The sequence below is a fragment of the Haliaeetus leucocephalus genome, unplaced genomic scaffold (genome assembly GCF_000737465.1).
Source record: "Haliaeetus leucocephalus isolate CR32 unplaced genomic scaffold, Haliaeetus_leucocephalus-4.0 Scaffold13, whole genome shotgun sequence".
In the NCBI taxonomy this organism is placed as follows: domain Eukaryota; kingdom Metazoa; phylum Chordata; class Aves; order Accipitriformes; family Accipitridae; genus Haliaeetus; species Haliaeetus leucocephalus.
The window spans coordinates 1,601,702-1,621,416 of NW_010972449.1; the positions used below are offsets into that span (position 1 = coordinate 1,601,702).

The 19,715-nt window shown below is 38.5% G+C and overlaps 1 protein-coding gene across 3 annotated transcripts in view; it reads right to left on the reverse strand.

Moving 5' to 3' along the window:
• The window catches only part of TAOK3 (TAO kinase 3), a 93,642-nt gene that overhangs the window by 53,208 nt on the left and 20,719 nt on the right, over positions 1–19,715 (reverse strand). The gene's annotated exons all lie outside the window — the stretch shown is intronic.

A 19,715-nucleotide genomic window follows, 5' to 3' on the forward strand; every position in this document is an offset into this window, starting at 1 on the left:
TGTCTCTTTAGGTGAAATAATGCACTTCCTGTGTTCTATGGCCTTTGGGCGTGCTATGTATCATTATAAGATAGGAAACCAGGCAAAGAGGTTAAATGCCAAGTTCTTTGACTTTTACAAAGACTCACAAAGCTCACAGAGTCTATTACTTAGCCCAGTATGTTATACCTGATGACATACAAGACTTCAAAGAAAGTCCTAGGCATTAATAAGTCAAACATTGTTGGATTCCACCGGGGAGAGAATGAGCAATGAAAAGATGAAAAAAGGAGGTCAACCAGTTAGACCCATCAGCTGAAATCAGGTCTAGATTGCTCACAGTTAAGGATGCAACTCACTGCGGTCACTCATTCCTACCAGTGTAGCAACCCCCCCCAAACAGCCACAGCTGTCCTCTCAGTGGAGTCAAACACAGAGAGAGCTTGAAATTAGCTGGCTTTCATAGAAAAGGTTATCATGTAGCCACATCCACAGTAAAAAAGCTTCCAAGTAAAGCATACTACAATACTTACATTGCCAAAATCTGAATTAATATACACCTGAATTAATGACAAACAAGCTAACTCATCTTCTCATTTATTCGGAAAAAATATGAGCAGAAGTCTTCTTTCCTAGTAACTAACGTTACCAAAAAATGGTATTTTTGTCTACTGTTCTCTACACATGGCAATACTACTGAGCTGTTAAAAAGCTATTTGAAGAGCTCCAGAAAAAGGTTCTGCAATATTTAGTTTAAAAAAAAAAAAAAATCTCAAATATAAACAAATGACAAAAGCCAGATGAATGAAATGATTATTCATTCTCAGCTGATTGGCCTCACCCAAAGGTGCTATATTTACTACATGCCTGCAGACAGGGGAAAAGAATGCAGTATTTCAGGTCTGGCATTCTTCAGCCAAGTGAAAAATCCATTTGGCTTTAGAACAATAAAAACAAACTGACGAAGAAAACAATTTATCCATCTCCAGTCAAATGAACTTCTCCGCCATAAACAAAGTCTGTGCAGCTCTAATATTCAAGGATAAACTAGTATTTGAAATGGGAAACTAGATCTCAATACTTAAAGTTAAGCCCCAAGTAATAACATCAGTCTCCAATTAGGACTGACATATATAGTGAAGCTGTACAATAAGTAAATCTTTTCAGCAGGACTATTATTTTCCAGTAATGATTATCAGAAAAAACTTAGGATGGAAAGTGTATCAAGAGTAACTTGAGTCCTGTTGATTTGAACATGATCACCAACTGCTCCATATGATCCCATAGTGCCTGCAGTGCTCCTGGAAAAAACATTGAGAATTCTTTGCATGACCACGTTACAGCGCTAGATATGCAATTCTGGCACGGGACAGCATAAAACAGAAAAGATACAAATCACACCACTTTGAGGTAAGCTGGCAAGGTCACAAATTCTTAATATTGTAACTCTCTTCCTCACACACTAAGACTGAAAGAAAGATGGTTTAAACAATGGCAGAGCATCATGGGAATCGAATGCCATTAGTAGAAAAGCTCAAGTTCAAGGTATGGTCAATTTAAGCAAGTTCTTTCAGTTACCAAAAAATACCAAAAATCAAGAAACAATTTCTACTAGAAGCCAGATTTCTACTTTTCATCCTTCAAAAAGCACACCTAAAGCAGCATTTGAGACATGCTCTGAAGACCTCAAATGAAAACAGCATTAATCACACTGGCGGTGACTTACAGAAGTGACAAGTGACTCAAGATTTTCAGAGTTTGTGAGATCAGCATTTTGTTCAGACAAGGCCATTTGGAGATGACTCAAACTGCCTACCTAGAAATTAAAGCTCTCAATCAACAGTTACTAGTGAAAAATCCCTGCCTTGGAGCAAAAACTGCTTGTGCCCCATTTCTGAAATACTGTAAGGGGCTAGAAAAATAGGATGAATTCTTGAGAGTAAATTCAGCATCAGAAATGACACTAAGAAAAATATTTAAAAGATTCTCCAAGAAAAAATTCTCCAATGAAAATTACAGAACATTTTATGAAAACCAGAAAGAAAATTGGTTTTTTAAAGGCCTACAACTATTCCAGCCACAATTGGGGAACCAGTGTTACTTTGGATGCATCTATATGGCAATGTCTCTGTTTCCCAGTAATGTCACAGGCAGAGAAAAGCAAAATCACTAGTTACTTTAAAATTCAGTTCTTTTATGGGAAATGCGCAATGCAACCTGTGGACTGCCCAGCAGAGAAGTGCCCAAAGCGAGAGTGAAATGCTGAAGAACTGCCTTGAAAACTGCACGCAAGATGATTATGTTCTTAAACCAGTAAAGCAATTCTGCTTAGATCAGTTTGCTGTACTACTCCCCTCCTCTCCCACCTTTCAAACACAGAAACTCAGGAATGCAATCCAGACTAAGTGAATCCCTCTCGATGGAGTGGGTAGTTATTGCTGTAGTTCTGGCCCGTTGCCATCTTATCATAGTGTTTCAAGGATTTGCTACTCCTCACTTACGCTAAATGGCACAATAACCTGCTGCTTTTAGTGGCTGGGGCAAGACGACAGCAGGTTTCATCATGGAGTTTCACCAGAAAATCGTGGTAGAGAGTATGGGAACAGTCAGGCCAGGAAGCAGATAGCAGTGTGCTATGAACAAGGAACGATAAACTAGAGACGCATCCTGCAGACTACTCATAGACTGGACCCTGGATATGCTGTAACTAGTCTCACTACTATAGCAAACAAGTGGGGTTTTCTCCCCCAACAGTTTAAAGAAAAGCAAAGTTTCCTCAATCATAAGCAACCCTCACATTTTAAAAGCACGCATTACTGCTTTTGCTACATATGTTTGCACAAAAATTCTCTTGCTACCAATTAAGACCGCCAGGCGCTATATTAGTAACAACAGAAGAGACCTTGATCTGAATATAAAGGAAGCAACAAAACATAACTGGAAGTGCCTTAAAGAAGAGCTAAACTACCCACATTTGCAAGTATTCCATGGATCTAAAACTACATCCATGTATAAGGAGATAGTTATAGTTGAGAACTCAATTTCTGTAACTGCTAGTGAGGTGTCTTCACAGAGCACAGTATCAGAAGAGTTAAGATATTTACTTCTTCCTTTGTCAAGTTCACTAAACAACTGGCAACCCGCCCAGCACCCTTAGCTCACAGCCCATTCAATACACACGGCAGGGTTTCCACACCCTACAAGCATCTCAATTGCACTCCCATAAAGTGCAAGTGTGTGGCTTGTAAAACACAGCTTGACTTGCATCTCACAACACTATAGGCCCCTTTCAAATGAGTACAGAAATATAGAAAATTCATTTTAGTTGCTAACTACACCACGGTACTTCCCAAAACAAGGACAAAGTTTTCCACTTCAAGCAGAAAAACAAACTACAGGAAACAGGGTGGAACAGCAGCAGATTCCACTCATAGGAGGAGCAACGTGACATGGCTCATGCATTCATTTTTAGATGAATATTTTTGGGGGAATAATTTTACACCAGAATTCTTTTTCCAAGAATGACAAACACAGAGTCCCCTTTCTTCATTTCAGTCTCTACAAAATCTCCAAAAATCTGGAAGACAACATTAAGAAGGAAATTCTCAGATAAACTCAGTCGATAAAAACTGTCCCGAATAAGAAACCTTTTGAGCTCAAAGTAGGCACATGCTAAAGTTCCACTGCAGTCCTCACAAATAAATTTATATTGTTTGTTTGAGTTTGGCTTTTGTTGTTGTTTTTAAGAAGTAGGAGCTTTTCTCCTTCCTTTAATTGCTACATATGGCTAGCTAGCAAGGCCATACACAAACACTTCATCCCATGCTTTTGTAGCTAATTCCCTCACATGCAGACCATGACCTAGGATGAACAGTCCACCACTTTGCAGAAGCAGCTGCTTTGGCTTTTTGAGAAAGACTCCTGAACCTCCATATTTTAACCTTTTCAAGTGTCATTTTTTTGATTGTCAAGAATTACTTTTCCAGCTAACATTATGTAACTGAAAGTAACATGTGTTTTTTCCTAGTATTATTAGCACTTGGTTTATTTTAATGCTTAAAACAGTCAGATAGACATATCTGGTATATAAATTCAAGCTACTTACAAGTTTACTGACAGTGTATACAAAAAGAAACGGTACTACAGCCTTTTTTTTTTTTTTTTACTTAAATTCATCACTGATTCCAAGATAACTCAGAAAAAATATTTCACTTTGCACAAGCAGCAAGTCCTCTCACGTCCTTTCTGCAAATTTCTAAGAAGCGAAATGATCTAATTTGTACATTAACAGAAATGGAAGGTACTCAGTGACCTTCAGTAGCAAAGAAAATATTTTTGAGCATTCAAAAATGCTCTGTAGATATCAGGATAGCACTCCCTAAAGGCATGCAGCAGGGGGACCACGTTCAGGAATCAGGACACAGTCTGCTAGGAAAGCTGGGTAATGTAACCAGAACATAAGCACAAAAGGTGCCTAGTCATATAGTTAGCAGCTGAGACTTATACGCTAGTTTCTCAAACACTACCTTTCTTGCTCTGCTTTTCAAAGAAATAAATTCCCAGAACATTCAAGTCAAATTACACACACCATTTTTATTAACATTTGCATAATATTTGGATGCAATCACAGCTCTTCACTACCTACAACTTCTAAAAAGAACTGCAAGAATTTTTCTTTGTCAAGTATTCAGCTCAGCAATCCACTTCGAATATCATCCTGACACATACATGCTTTGGTTCAGTATTCTCCAGTGTTCACACGCACATCAGGTCATTTAGAGTTAACAAGATTACTCATGCTAATAAAACCCCCTGAATCAGAACTTTACTGTCTAAGGTGATCACTGCACAGTGCCCTGGGATATGAAATTAACCTCATAACTTGCAGGTCTTATTGTAGATACATACCTTCATTGAAGCAACTTTTTTTCCTGATTAGAAGCAGCAGTTTTAAAGGAAACATTGTTCCATTTGCAACACCTCTATGACTAGTATTTACGTGTCAAGAGTAGGACAATAAACTTATGAAAAAAATAAAAACATAAAACCAGTGGGCTTAAAGTCAAGAAACAAACAATTAGTTTTAGTCATAGGGAATGTTTCAACAAGCATGAAGTCAAGCAACATGCCAGCCTTCCAAAGGAATCAGTACCAGTTGCATTCACTGGAAGTCCTACTGGCAAAGACAGACTAGCTACTGCAGGAAGTTTAGCTATATTATAAAACACAAATGCATCAAAAAATATCTATACACTGTCTTCCTTCTTGGTCTCCAGAAAGACCTTATGGCTGATGTATTAAGTTTCAATAATTGCAGAATGATGATTAGGCACTGAAATGAGAAACTAGCGGCACCTATAGCACTGGTCTATCATGACCTGCAGCCAGACAGTAACTACAATCCTCAAAACCCCCCCCCAAAAAAACAACCCCCAAAACCCCCAAACTAATTTATATTCTTGTTTATGAACACCCTATGGAAAAGCATGATATACAAGGTAAAAATTACACTGATCCTCTAATTTTCCTAAAAGTAACATTACTCTGAATCGTGCTGTCGAGATACCCTGGGAGGTAAACACAACACACAGGAATGAAGCGATTACAGACAAATGCACGCAGTAGCGTGCACCATAAACAGTTGCAACCATTGACACCCCAAATTCTGACACCATGCTCACGTTCCAGAAAGTTTAGCCATCCTTTCTGGACATAAGCTGTATCACAGGTTAGCAGAAAATAGGGGTAACAGTTATTCTGAGAGCAACATCCTCTTCCAAACCTACTGTTCAAAGGTGAAGTGCCATCTTTTCTCTGCACCTGACCCAAAGTTCATGCCTCAGTGAATGTTTCCATACAGACCAGCACTATTAGTCCTACTGCAACTTGCTTCATGAAACCCCACTGAATTTTAACACTTGTGAAACAGCATGCTTAATTTTAGTTTTGCTTTTTCCATTTTCATCGAAGGTTGTTTAAAAAAAGCAGGAACAGAATGAGAAGGCATACATCTGAGATACTTGATACACTCATTTAGGTCAACACAAACATAGTCCTTAATCTCACACCTACTTTTGAGCACTGTGTAGTCCTTCTGAAGTATTAAACCCAGCTTAAAATGGCTTCTGTAATTTTTCTCTATAGTAACCACCCCTTTATACCCACAAACCTCTATGAAAGCAGGTAAAGAAACCTGACAACCAACATGGTCTTCCCCAATAACATGTTCTTACAGACCATTCTGTGACCTTTTTTCCCCTTGGATGCATAACAAAGAACACCACTTATTTATTAAGGACTTATACAACTCTAGTATTTTAATTACCTATGAACCAGAAATATTTACAGCATTATCTGCTATGTTCACAGTATGGGAACAGCAGAAAGAAAAGGAAATGTGGTGTCAGATAGCACTGCAGCTCAAAATTCAGGTGCCTCTTTTTAGACAGGTTCCTCAACTGAGCCCCAAAACTACTGCCAGGAACAGCCCTCCTTTGCTATTGTCCATAAAGCAAAAGTTGAGGTTTTTGTTTGTGGGGGTTTTTTTTTTTCTTCCTCTTCAGGGAACCTAGGAACATCTGTAACAACAAAGTTAGTATCAGGCAGCCCTTCCCTAATATCCACATAGCTCAAAATTCAGCAAATGACTTCAAAAGACAATGCTTGTGACTATCCTGCTGCAGATGCTTTAGTGTTTTGAAAATTTTGCAGCTGTGAAAAAAAAAATAATCACATGATGTTTTAATGACAAAATTGTGAGGAAACTATGAATGAGTTAAAAACTCAGGAGATCAGCCCAATTGGCAGAGTCATCAAAAGTAGCAAACAAGCTAGTACCTCCCAAATCTTCTCTGCAAGTGGCATTTTAAGAATGAACTGAAATAAAAGGTATGATAGCATTTCTTAGTACCTGGACACTTGTCCCTTACAGGCAAGAGGCAAGCCCTTTACCTCCACTTTGCTTTGCTAAACACATCTAACAGTAGTTACCCAAGATCATGGGGTAAGGCCTGGGCTTTATTTTAAAAAGTCAAACAGCATCGTTCTTCACAATAGATATGTAATGAAAAAGCAAAACTTCACAGCAAGAGACACTGGGTGATGCTTGCCAATAATTTTCCAGTTAAATTTAAAACAATTTAATGAAAATATGTATGTCCTTATTTTGTTTAAGGGTAATTAACACTATTACATTTCTTGGACCAGAACCTGTATTTTATCATACAATCTAGAGTGTGTTATTATGGTTTTGCAGGTTTATTTGACAGGATTAAGAACTTCGAGTCATTAAATAAACCTTGTATAGTTTAAAAAAAAAAAAAAAAGGAAAGAAAAAGGCTTCTTGCTCTGAAAAACATTTCATAGTATTTCATCATGGCACACTTGAAATAATTCAGTAGTACATCTGGAAGGGAGGAAAGATATATGAATAATTTTAAACCCTAATGTACATAAGCCCAAATAGCATACAGAGAAATATAAATTTCATCAGATCTTCTCATCAAAACATCTCTAAAACATCACAGATGGGTCATGAAATTGAGGAAATTGCCTTCCTATTGTCATCAGATTTTTTCTGTAGCATTTTTATCAGGCTCTTAATCATGTTGGTTAAAAGACAGTGAACTCTAGACAATTATAAATTCATGCGTATTATGCTGTCTGCTACTCACAGGCAAAAATAAGTCATCAAATTTGTTTATGAAAGCCTGAAGAGACACCAGCACACTCAGAGTTTCCTACCTATTAATGTAATGGCTTCCAAAGAGCTGTATCCATTTCGTGGTTTAAAGCTATTTTTAGATTATTTTTAAAGAGTTTATATTTTGACCATCACATAATGAAACAAAAAAAGACAGCAACCGGATAAATCTATTCCCACAGCTCTCCAGACTGTCCAGGATGATAGCTGACCTACTCCTACTCACCTGCATCGCAACTCAAAACTGTAGGATCAACACGCTGACACTGAAGCAATCACAGTGGCCACCAGTTCTACATGCCACCGGATCATTTAAATAGTAAATGCATAATGGGGCTGCAAGCACATCTCCATCTGTATTTCAGGCTCAGTTTTTCTGAAATGTAGGAAGTGTCTGTTACAATAACCTTGAACACAAAAAAATTCTCTGAGTTTTAAAATTAGTTTTCATCTCGTTAGCTTAGATGGCATGACTTTTGATGTGTCCCTTAGAGTAAGTAAAAAACTGCAGGGAACAGTTAGATTTAACTAATTGAGGTTAACATATAATTACACTACTGAACAGTTACTTTGTGCTACCCAAGGAAAAGGTGTGTTTTAGCAGAGGGACATGTATATATTTACATACGAAAAGCCTGTCATATCATGTGGGGCAAAAAGTGATTTAATTATGTAAGTACAAGAAGACAATGAATAAGATCCTGTAATGTAACAGTGTCCTACTGTAGCTACATAGCTTTTGTCGTAACACTAGCTGACTTTGAAAAAGTCAGTTTCTATTTAAAAAAACCTGTTTGTTCTCCTTTTGCAAGAAAATATAACTCAGATACTGATTTTCTGGAAGCTATACCACAGTAAAACTGGCCAAAAAGAGAGTCATGCAGTAGGTTCTTAACAAAAAGAAAACAGATGCAGACTGCACTTATGGAGGTGGGGGTGGGTGGTGGTGGGGAAAGACATTCTCTGCTCATGGAAGGTCAGAGTACCTCTCGCAACAAACCAAATTTGGGGGTTGGTTTTTTTTTTTCCTTCTGTTTGAAGAGACAGGGGAAGATAAGTGTGAAGTATGTTCTTCATGATTCTAAGAAAATCCATGGATCTTCATTATGAGCTTACTATTAATAAAAACCCCAAACCTCTGAATTTCTAAAGAGAGTTACACCATGCAGCACATGGTGTTCATCCTCTCCATTGATAAGGTTTAGAGAGAAAGGCTTCTGAATCCTAACCTCGTACTGCTGCTGGTTTAATAAACAGCAGAGAAAGCCACAGCACTCCAATATATTTCCCCCAAGATGTCTAGTCTTGCTTTGCATTACACTTCTCCCTTACACACACACCCTTTCTCTGCCCCATGAATCTCTCCCTACCACACACTTCTCCTTTTATAGATCTCCTTCCTTCCTGCCTCCTCTGTGCCAGCCAGAGATAACACTTTAGGAAACAGCCTTTTTGACTACTTCGGTTTATCATTTTAGCTTGGTCCGCCCTCAGTGACTCTGACTCCAACACATCCAGCTCTCGTCCTGACCTATTTACAGGCACCACTGCAACCATTAACATATGGAACAGGAATTTTTTCCACACTCATATCATTAAAAATGGCTACATCTGTTTCATTCAGGTGTTCAAAGAAAGTCTGCTTCCAGAGTGGAATTAAACATGAAAAAGCTTATTTTGAAAAATCCACAAAAATTCAATTTCACATGGGAATACTATTATTAGAAGACGACAAACTTAACCTAGCACATACCAGCCAAGTCAGAATCAGTCATTAATATTACACGACTTACCCACTGGCTTTCTAAGTTTATTCTTTCATAGCATATGTATTTTTTATGGCTAGTAATAAAAGACACACATAGAAGTGAAATACAGATGTCTAATGTCCAAAACATCATTATTATAATCTAATAATCGTGTGCAAGAAGAGAGCATATATCCTCTATGAAAAAAGCACTGGATGGCTGAACATCTGCAAAGAAAAAAAGATAGTGCGCTGCTTTTATTCAACACCCAGAAAGAACTGAAAGTTTGCTGTATCAGCCATCATACATGTTTGTAAGATGGCCCTCTTGTAGATACCTCTTCTACAGGATCATTTTAACATCTTTATGACAATTACAGCAATTATTTACATGCAGCAGTTATCATGGCATCATGAAAGCACCAAATATATTTTTACCTGCCATAATGCAGTAAACCATCCATAAACACCACCACATACCATGAGAGCATCCAGCTTTACACAATACACAGTCTGTTTTACAACCGTAAAACATTTTGTTTGCCAAGCAGCCTCAGCGAAGCTAACAGTTACTTGGTGCACAGGGCAGGGATAAAGCTCCACAGGGCAGAAGGACACATCAGGGAGGACCACACAGCTGGGGGGATGGTTGTTACCTGGAACCCTCTACGTGTGTCCATGTACTTTCGTCCCTCAGAGGTTTTGAGGGCAGTACTGTCCATGCTTTACAAAACACAGAAGCTGATAAAATGAGAAACAAAACCTGCTCAAGGTCACCCAAAGAATACAGCAACTATAAAAAAAAACAAAAACAAAAATGAGGTTTCCAGATTAGAAAGAGCTGGGGCAGCAATCTCGCTGAATAATCATCCACTTTTTTTTTTTTTTTTGGCTGATTTACCTATCACACACATTGACATAGGAAGCTGGTTTTCTGGCTGACTGAACATTCATAAAATAAATCACCCAGTATCTCTTAAAGATCTGAATAAAAGCAAATAAGTGTATGAAGTTTAAAACTATATGCAACCTTTCCAAGGTACTCATTTCTGCAGTACCTCAACACCACAAGCAGGAATGATTTCCTCATCACCAAGTACCCTCAGCATCAGACAAATGCTGCTAAAGTAACTCCTTCACCCTGCAAGTATGTTCTCAGCCACTCTCTAATACGGTTCGCACAGACCAGCACTGCACTAAGCTCTTGGGAAAGGACTGTGCATGGAAGAAAAAGCCTCACTGCTTGCAAAATCCTCTCCTATCTTACAGGGTCACAAACTAATCACTAAGTGATATAAGTAATAACACTTGGTCATATAAACTAAAGTATTTCAACAGGTATTTACTCTTCTTCCTGCCCTATGCCCTAGTCCTCCCGCTGAACCGGCAGGCATGGGGCCCGAACCATGGCACCATCAGCAAAAACCACTGGGTACCTCTCTTCATTACTGCTGGTCCATTTTTTCTTTGGTAAGTTTGTTCCATGATGGTTCCAGATCTCCAGGGATTTTTTTCATAGCTTTTTCTATTTTAGGAACAAATACACAGACACAAGTTTCCTCCATCTTCTCACAAGTTCACTTAAGGAAAAGCACAAATACTGCTGTTAGTTATCTCACAGCTTGTTTTTGGCAATTATGTTTTACAGAGAGCTGGACACAAATACTACTAGCGTGCTTGGAGAAACATTTATATTATTAGGGTCACATTCATATTTGCATCTCTCTGGCACCTCTGGCAGCTCTTTTCTCAATGTAGTTTAATACAGGAAAAACATACATTCCATTTTAAAACACACATGCACAAATTTACTCGTTAAAATAAAAAATAAAAATCCTAGCATTTGAGGAAAGGTTAAAGAGGACTTAATTTGATTCAGCCCCTCTCTCAATAACTCCAGTAAAGAAAGGCATACAGGTAATTTATGTTTTGGATATACAGAAGACAGGAAATGTTATTTCCCTTTCACTGTTTATTCTGAGAAAAACATGCATTTCTTCCATCAGCTGAAGTAGTTCAGGAAAGGCTTCGCATTTGTCTTTTATTCTTTAAAAAGCAGCCATCAGGATATCAGCTCAAAGAAACAAAGAACATGTCTAGTGATCTGATACTTACTAGTTTAAGAGAAAAAATTTAACATTAAGTAAATTCACTATATACAGCATGCTTCACCTACAGTACCTTGCTACCCCTTCAAAATCAAGCATTGTACACAGATTATTTCAAGAAGGGGCAGGAATAAAACTTAATGCTGACTGGACAAATGGAGAAACAGCATAGATGCTGTCATAGGTGTAGGAGACTGTCCTTATTTCCTTCGACTTTTTCAGGACTTTAAGACGCTACAGAAGCTGTTTCCACTGCCATTTCATTATGGAATGAGTGTGCTAATATACATACTAATCCAGATCAGAGGCATCTTGCATCACTAATGCATGTTTCTGACCACCACTTCCCCCCGCCGCCCCCTTTCCTGAAACTGCTTGAGACCTCTCAAACCCCAGCAAACATCACTGCATCAGATTACTCCAGTGTTCTAGAGCAGTATTTTGCTATGGCCTCAGGAGTTTTCCTGTATTTACACTCCCTAAATTGAAGTTTAGGATTCTAGAGTACAGCTCTGCAGCAACTTCAGCAGTTTTGACTAATTCAGATATAACTTAACTTGTAACCGAACTGCATTATGCAGCCATGCTTGTCTACATGCTGCTTTGGATAACCCCATCTTAATTTAGCAAGGCACGAGAAACATCCAGGACTTTGAGAGACAAAATTTCTATCTGCATTTCATATACCGCTTTCAGCAGCAGCCTCCCTCTCCATCGTGCTAGCACAGCCACTTGTACAACCCCACACTCACTCCATCAAGAAGCTGATCCAGACAATTAACAACCCAGAAAAAACTTGTTTTCTGACCAGATTTGCTCCCCAGCCCCACACCACATCTATCCATGCAAACAGGAGCAAACAGCCAGGGGCAGGAACTGCTTATGCCTATGCTGCCAAAACTGTCAAACGAGGCTATTGGAACATCTCCATTGGAGTTTCAGTCGCTAAGACTTTCAAGAAAAGTAATTTCAGGCCACCCATTTATCAAAATACAATGAATTCAATACCTCATCCTGAAGCCTACACACCCTTATTTTCCCTCCATGAGGAGGGTCCTGGGTGGTTATTGAAGACTCTGGCAGCTCACCAGTAGAGTGCTGCAGTCACCCCTTCAGGAGACTGTATTTTCCTATAATTAATATCCTGTTACCATCTTTTGCTAATTCATTGTATTTGACAAGTAAGCTGAGAAAATAATTGTGCTGCTAATATGCTACTGTATAAGACACCAGGATACAGTAATTGTCTCAAAGACAACACTGAAGTCAGAAATCCTGTGTTCTCCAACTCGCAGAGCAGGCTGTTGAGACAGAAAGAAAACCCACAGTGAATGATGCCAGTTTTCAGCCAGGGGTATAATCAGGAATGATGAATGGCTCCTTACCAGGAAGGAGAGAAAAATGGACATCATGCACATTGAGGGGGGACGGGACAGGACGGACAGGGGATGGACAGAAAAAAAACCAACCTCAAAAAACCAACAACCCCTCAATATATTGTCAATCAATTACAAGTCCCAGAGTAAAACTGGGGGCAGCGCACAGGCGGGGAAGACTGCTGAACTAAACCAACTATTTTGCTTTAGCAGACAAAAAATTCTCAGTTAAGACTGAAATTATATCTCACGATACCATGCCATCATTCCCATTATATAAGAATATGCAGCACTCAAAGACTCTTCCAATAACTGGATAACGGAGAGGTCCACGTCTGTGATTTCAGACACAAGACTGTCTGAAAGACTTATTTTCAGGTCTTATTGAAAGACCTTAAGACTTATTTTCTTGGGATTTATCAGGTCAGAACAGACCCTTAACATTGCTCCAATGCACATTTTTAGCGACTTTAACTAAAAAAAAAGTTTTATATTAGAACTGAGGGGGGTGGGGTTGCTTCACTGGGCACTAGAATCAGATGTTTAAGATTAACTCAGCTTGTGAACAGCCAGCACTCTGCAGTCAGCTCAGATCCTTCTTCAGACAAACATAGTTTTGGTTCCAACTGAAGGGAGATTTGCAGACACAGGCAGTGAAGAAGAGAAACAGCTACCTCGGTTAGGATATGCAAATTGGCAAGCACCTCTCCCCTCAGCACACTCTTTTCTTATTTTTTTTTTTTTAATTAGCATTGCAGTCACAAAGAATCAGTAGTTTTAACTGACATTAATTCTCATTTTAAATAATCTATGCTTAAATTTTATTTTTCCACTTGAAATTTAAAATGCAAGTTTCAGTACTGCATCCTTATGCACAGGCATATCCTCAGATGAGTTTTAAAGAACTAAGATTTAATATTTCAGAATGTTAAACCCAGAGAGAAAAAAAATTATCAGTAAACAAAACCTACTTGGTGTCCTCAAGAAAACAAGATAGAAATAAGGGTAAAATAAGGGATGGGACTAATCTTCTCACAGGCAAAGAAAGTAGACTTAGTCTCCCAGGACCTAGTGGGTCCTTTTTAGGAAAAAGGGAAGGTAGATCACCATGGCAACGGAGTATTTTATGAGATACTTTAGTACTGCAATATGCTATGCTATGAACATAATAGATAAGGCAAGAAGCAGTCCTCTTCCAAACAAATAGAAAAGCTTTTAGCAAAAACATGGAGTACATTTCTGTTTGCTGTTATTTCCAATAATGAAAAACTGATGTTGCAGAAGACACCATGGATATCGGTAACAGAAATTATTATCAAAGCTTAAATTAAATTCTCTGGTCATTGGGCTACCTGATGAAAACATCTAAAGACCTACAAAGTCAATGAAAGAAAACTATTATGAGGGCAGAGTCAAACTTATTAACTGCTGGCCTAACTTCTATGCAGCGTACCTAAACCACACCAGATTATTGCACATCTGCACAAAAATAAAAGGTGACAGAATTTGGGAGGGTGGTTGTAGGGACAAAGGGACACTCGATAAAGGTGTCTTCTGTGGGTGGCAGTGGCAGACATTTCCACGGGCATTTGAGGGCAGGAGGGATCAGACGAGAAATTCAGCTCAGAGACATCACTAAAACAAGAAAATATAACAAAAAGGATATCAAAGAGAATGAAAGAAGACTATACCCTAAAGAATAATTTAGAAATACCTATATTTCTGCATGAGCAGCAGCCAAGGAATTGGCAGCTGATGTTGGAATGTGTGTGTTCAATAGCTAAGCAGCCACAAAATCCAGCCTTATTGGTAAACACAGCGTAGGAAGACGAGATCACTTAGAGACTGCTATAAGATACGATTGAGTTTTATTTTCGCTCTAATGATAATTTACTATTTTTGAATTGTCGCCAAGATAGCCATTTAGTTGTTTGCTGTTTTTGAGAAGGCTTCTAGAGTAATGACATAGATTTGTGTGTATTAACACCACCAAATAGGTTTCAGTCACTTATCTTGTAGATAACGCTCATTCATAGCAGCAGTGATGAAATCATTGTGTTAAACACAGCTAGGTCCACCTTGCATGGCTCAGACCTGAGAGAAGTCAGAAGCAGAACAGCAGCTGATGAAATGCATTTATTACAAAAGTAAGGTGGCATACAGTAGTAGTAGCATTTTCAGCTACTCGCACACACTGCTGAATTTTAAATTAATTGTAATCACACGGGAAAAAGACCTGGGGGTTGCTGAAGACAGCTCTCTGAAAACATCTGCTCAGTGTGCAGAGGCAGTCAAAAAGGCAAATGGAGTGTTGGGATGCATAAATAGAATGACAGAAAGCCATGCCAAAAGTACTAATGTCACAACAGAAATTAAGGATCAAAGATATTGTATTATCCAAATACAATATCCCACATCAGATACACGAAAAAGGCTTTAGAAATAAAGCAGAAAAATAAAAAAAAGCATTAGATGTAGGGGAAGACATCAACATGAAGGTAAACTGAAAATAAAGCCAGCTTACACTGGGGATAAATAGAAGGGGTACGATGCATTAAATAAAATGGGGAAAAGAGCACACGACAAGCCTGTCCTTTTTTCTCCCCTCTGAGAAGAGGTAGAGCAAGGAATGTAGCCCAAAGGTAACAAGTTTCAACTTAAAAATACAACAGCTAATTCAGATAGATGGACATAAAAATATTATGTGTTTCTATACTGAATATAGAAACAAAACCTTCTCAATTAATGAATTCACTGATTTGTAGTACTGAATGCAAGGCTCAGAGCTAAAAGCTCAGAAAATCGCAGTGGAAAACAGAGAACACTTCCACCTCAGTCAGAAGACAACCGCAGACTGCCAAGACCAGTATCAAAGCAAAACCCCCAAAGTACGTCCTTTGTAGGTAGGTTATTTAATTTTGCCCACTCAATGGGCTTTTGTTCCCATCTCTGAGAAGATCAAGTTCAGCATCCTTCACAGTAAGATACAAGTTCATCACACACCCCCCGTCCCTGTCCCCCTGCTCCTAGCACCCACATGCTATAACCATTTCCTTATAGATTTACTACAGGAATTCTCTTTTCTTGATCCAGAGTTTGACAATAAATCCCTGTCAGACTCCCACTGCAATCCAGCATATTTACTCCTCGTATCATCTCCTCAGACCATTCTTTTCTTTCCTTGAAAAAATACACCTGCTCATACCATCTGACCCCCAAACTTCTTGTTAACCTGACCGGTAATGAAAACTGTTTTAAGCCACTTTTATTGTTCCTGGTAAGAAATTATCCTTGCCAAATATTATAGTTCTATTTGATATGTTACATCAGTGTATTCCAACAATGCTGAGAGTGAATAATAACAGCAGATAGGAAATAGATCACGAGTCTTTTTGTTCATTACTTCTGTGGCAAATTCCTGGGGCAATAGCTTTTACATACGCAAGGAAAGGAAAAGTCACTTTTTCCTTCTGTAGATTTGTTTTTGTCTAACAGAAAAATTCCAGTTACACTTTCTAAAGCTCCTTGGAGCTGTCAAACTTATTCCAAGGATGTTCTGGGAATAAGAGTTATTATTTGAAGTTTGGTTACTATGGATAATACACTAATCAAAATATCGAGCGAAAGTGTAACACACAAGCCAGCATTCCACAGATCCCGTCATCTACAAGGCTGCAGCTCAGTACTGGTCCTCATTTACTGGTCCCCACTGGCAAACAGTGACATTTGACCATCGCCAAAGCTAAACCAATAGAAATACTGCCATTTAGCATCCCAGTGCTCCATGATTTCTTAATTTAATATAAACAACTTTCTTCCAACTGATGCTTCGTTTGGAGCAGAGCAGAAAGGAGCTGGCGAGCAGCAGAGGCGTGTTGGAGCAGCTACACCCAGGGATGGGTCCGTGCTGCAGCACCCTGTTTCTCCTCATTCTCCAGCATTAGCTTTGCTCGACTAAGAGCAGACACACTGCAGGGTTCCCACACATACAAACCAAACAGATCTAGCTCTACCCTTCTGGATTAAAACACAACCTCTTGAGTAGCTATGGCCTAGTGATTTCAAGAGACACATGTTTAGGCATCCCTTGACCACTTGAAGCTTTGTTTATTTGGACAGGTACCCAGATAAAATAGCTGCAAGTTAACATTACTGTGTGAGCAAGGCCCTAGTTATACAATTGCTTATTTAGGTCCTCTGCTGTATACAGCAAGGCTCTCTTTGCTGGGGGGGAGGAGATCAAGACCACCAGATGTGGCTGCACATCCTTAAGTCTACACTACAGAGCTTGATTTTTGACAAAAACTCCCCATTTTCTATTAAAAACTCCTCCACTATATTTTTCTGCAAACCCAGACTTGGCAGCAACAGTAAACAAAGCAGTCTTTGAAGACTGTAGTAGAATTTCAGTAACATAAAATAATCTTAAATCTCATGCAATTAAGCCATTAAACTTTTCTAACAGAAACCAAAATGGTCTTTTTGCTGAATAAAACATCTAAAGTTCATTCACTGATATGATCTTGATGCCCTACTTGTTACCTTTTTAACTAGGTGAAAAAAAAAGCCTGAATAGAGATTAAATAATACATGAGGTTTTTATCTAAAGACAACTAAGCTTAACTGCTACAGTAAAGCTTTCATCACTAGTAACGTCTTTGCCAAGAGTATTTTCCCCTGCAGGCAATGTTGTTGGACTTAAATCAGAAAAAGTCAGTCATTTATGTCAGTCTATTCCAGTTCTGCTTCCTATTAAGACAGACTCAAGTCCTATTCCCATTGCAAGTGCTAGGTAAAATGCCTGTTTTCCCACATTTCATTCTCCTCTCTGTTCATGATGCCAGACCTTCACCTGTTTGGGTATGGACACTCAGTTTAAATTCCTCTAAGAAATAGATCCTGATATCTAACAAAGATACAAGAAAACCACAAAAATATACCCTTCACTCTATTAAAGCAAATTCTTCAGAAATAATCCAATCTTTTTTGCCCAGGTAAGTTTATACAAACATCTATGCAACCATTCCTACCTTGTGATTACAGTTTCTTTTCCACTTAATATTTCACCACTAGTAATTTAGACTTTGGGGAAGTATGTATTGAGGAGGAAGAGCAGGGAAAAGGGGTTCAAGGTTTTTTCAATACATTTGTTAAGCAAGTTTTCAATACATGAAAACAATCTTCTACTGATAAAGAATATCACGCAACCTTACTACAGCAGCAGAAGCACCGAACATGCCCACAGGATAAAGGTTTTCTGCTGCTTGATAGTGTTCTGCACTGCACTGAAAGCATTTCTGCAGGAAAATGTCACCATCATGGGAAAATACTCATCTTAAGATCTACAACAGGTTTATGCACAAGATGATGCTCATTTCCCCAGAGAAAGGGTCCCCACACTTGATGCCTGCGAGAATATAAATATTATTTTGTTTTGCAGGTGGGAGAAATATAAATGTTTTGCCTGACTGTGAACATTTTCATGACCATTTTATCAGGCTTAGCCATACTCACACCACAGAACAGAAAGGTTTTTTTGTGATGAGTACATACTTTCAACAAGGCCATTCTATTTTTTTTTTTATACTAGAATTGCCTTTAGACATTTAAAAGAAAGTCCCTGTGAAGGATTCTGCACACACACCTGTTAATTCAACACACCAAGTAGCAGTAATTCTCTAAAAAACACAAACAGGATATTTTTAAGTAAGAGAATAGACACAAACTTACTCAACTCAAATGCTGGTACATCCTTTGCCTTCCTATTCCCTGAAGCAAAACTCCTGCCTGCCTGCCTCCCTATGCTCCCTTAGAAAAGCTTCCCTTTTCATGACATGTTCTGTTCAAGAGTCTTAAACATTAATTAAGCCTAACAGTCTTCAGAGATGTTAGCACAGCTATAAAAAGGTTTCCGAATCGAGCGGCTACTGAAGGAACTGGCATCTGATCAAATTTTCAAGAGTTATGCTCCCTGCTTTATGAATAAATCAAGGAATTATCAGTTTTTGAAAGTCTCCAGCACTGTTTTAGCTCTTGGTGCCTCATGTACATATTAACAGCCCTATTTTATGGATTCAGCATCTAAGGCATAATGAACCTAAGGGGATACTAGTAGCAAAACTATGAAAGACTCCAATCCCTTACCTTAGCCAGAAGATTACAGTTCTTTGTGGCCTTTTTTTTTTTTAGTATACATATTTATATATTTGGCAAGAAATTAAAAGCTGACTGAAATATTAAAAGATAATTCTATATTTTCTACACACTACACTGTCTAAGTGATGAATATTTTAATCAGGGACAGCTTCTCAATCACAGGTTAGCTTGGAAGACCCATTATTTTGTTCTGGTTAATTTTAAGCACAGCCTTCTGAGATGCTCTATGAATGAAGTACATTCTTCTGCAGACTGGGGCATATTACCACTAAGAATGAAAAATTCTAGCATTAACTAACACATTCATGATAGTTCAATATTTTACTGTACGGTCACATCAGCCCAAAATCCTAAAGGAGCTCAGAAAGTCAAGGCTTCAGAAGTAAACTGTACCAGGGTCACTACTGTACAGGAACATCTAGTCACTCCCGCTATTAGAAGAGGATACTCTAGGCAGGAAGACTGGGGAAAAACTTTCTGGGTCTACCTAATCTATACATAGTATAAATGTATAACTAAATCTAATATGACAAGAACAAAGGCCTTATAAGGATTACCAGAGCTATCAAGAATTTTTACACTTATATCTTACAATTTTAAAGCAGTTGCCTCCAAGGAGAGAAACCCTTCAGGGGAAGCTGCACTGA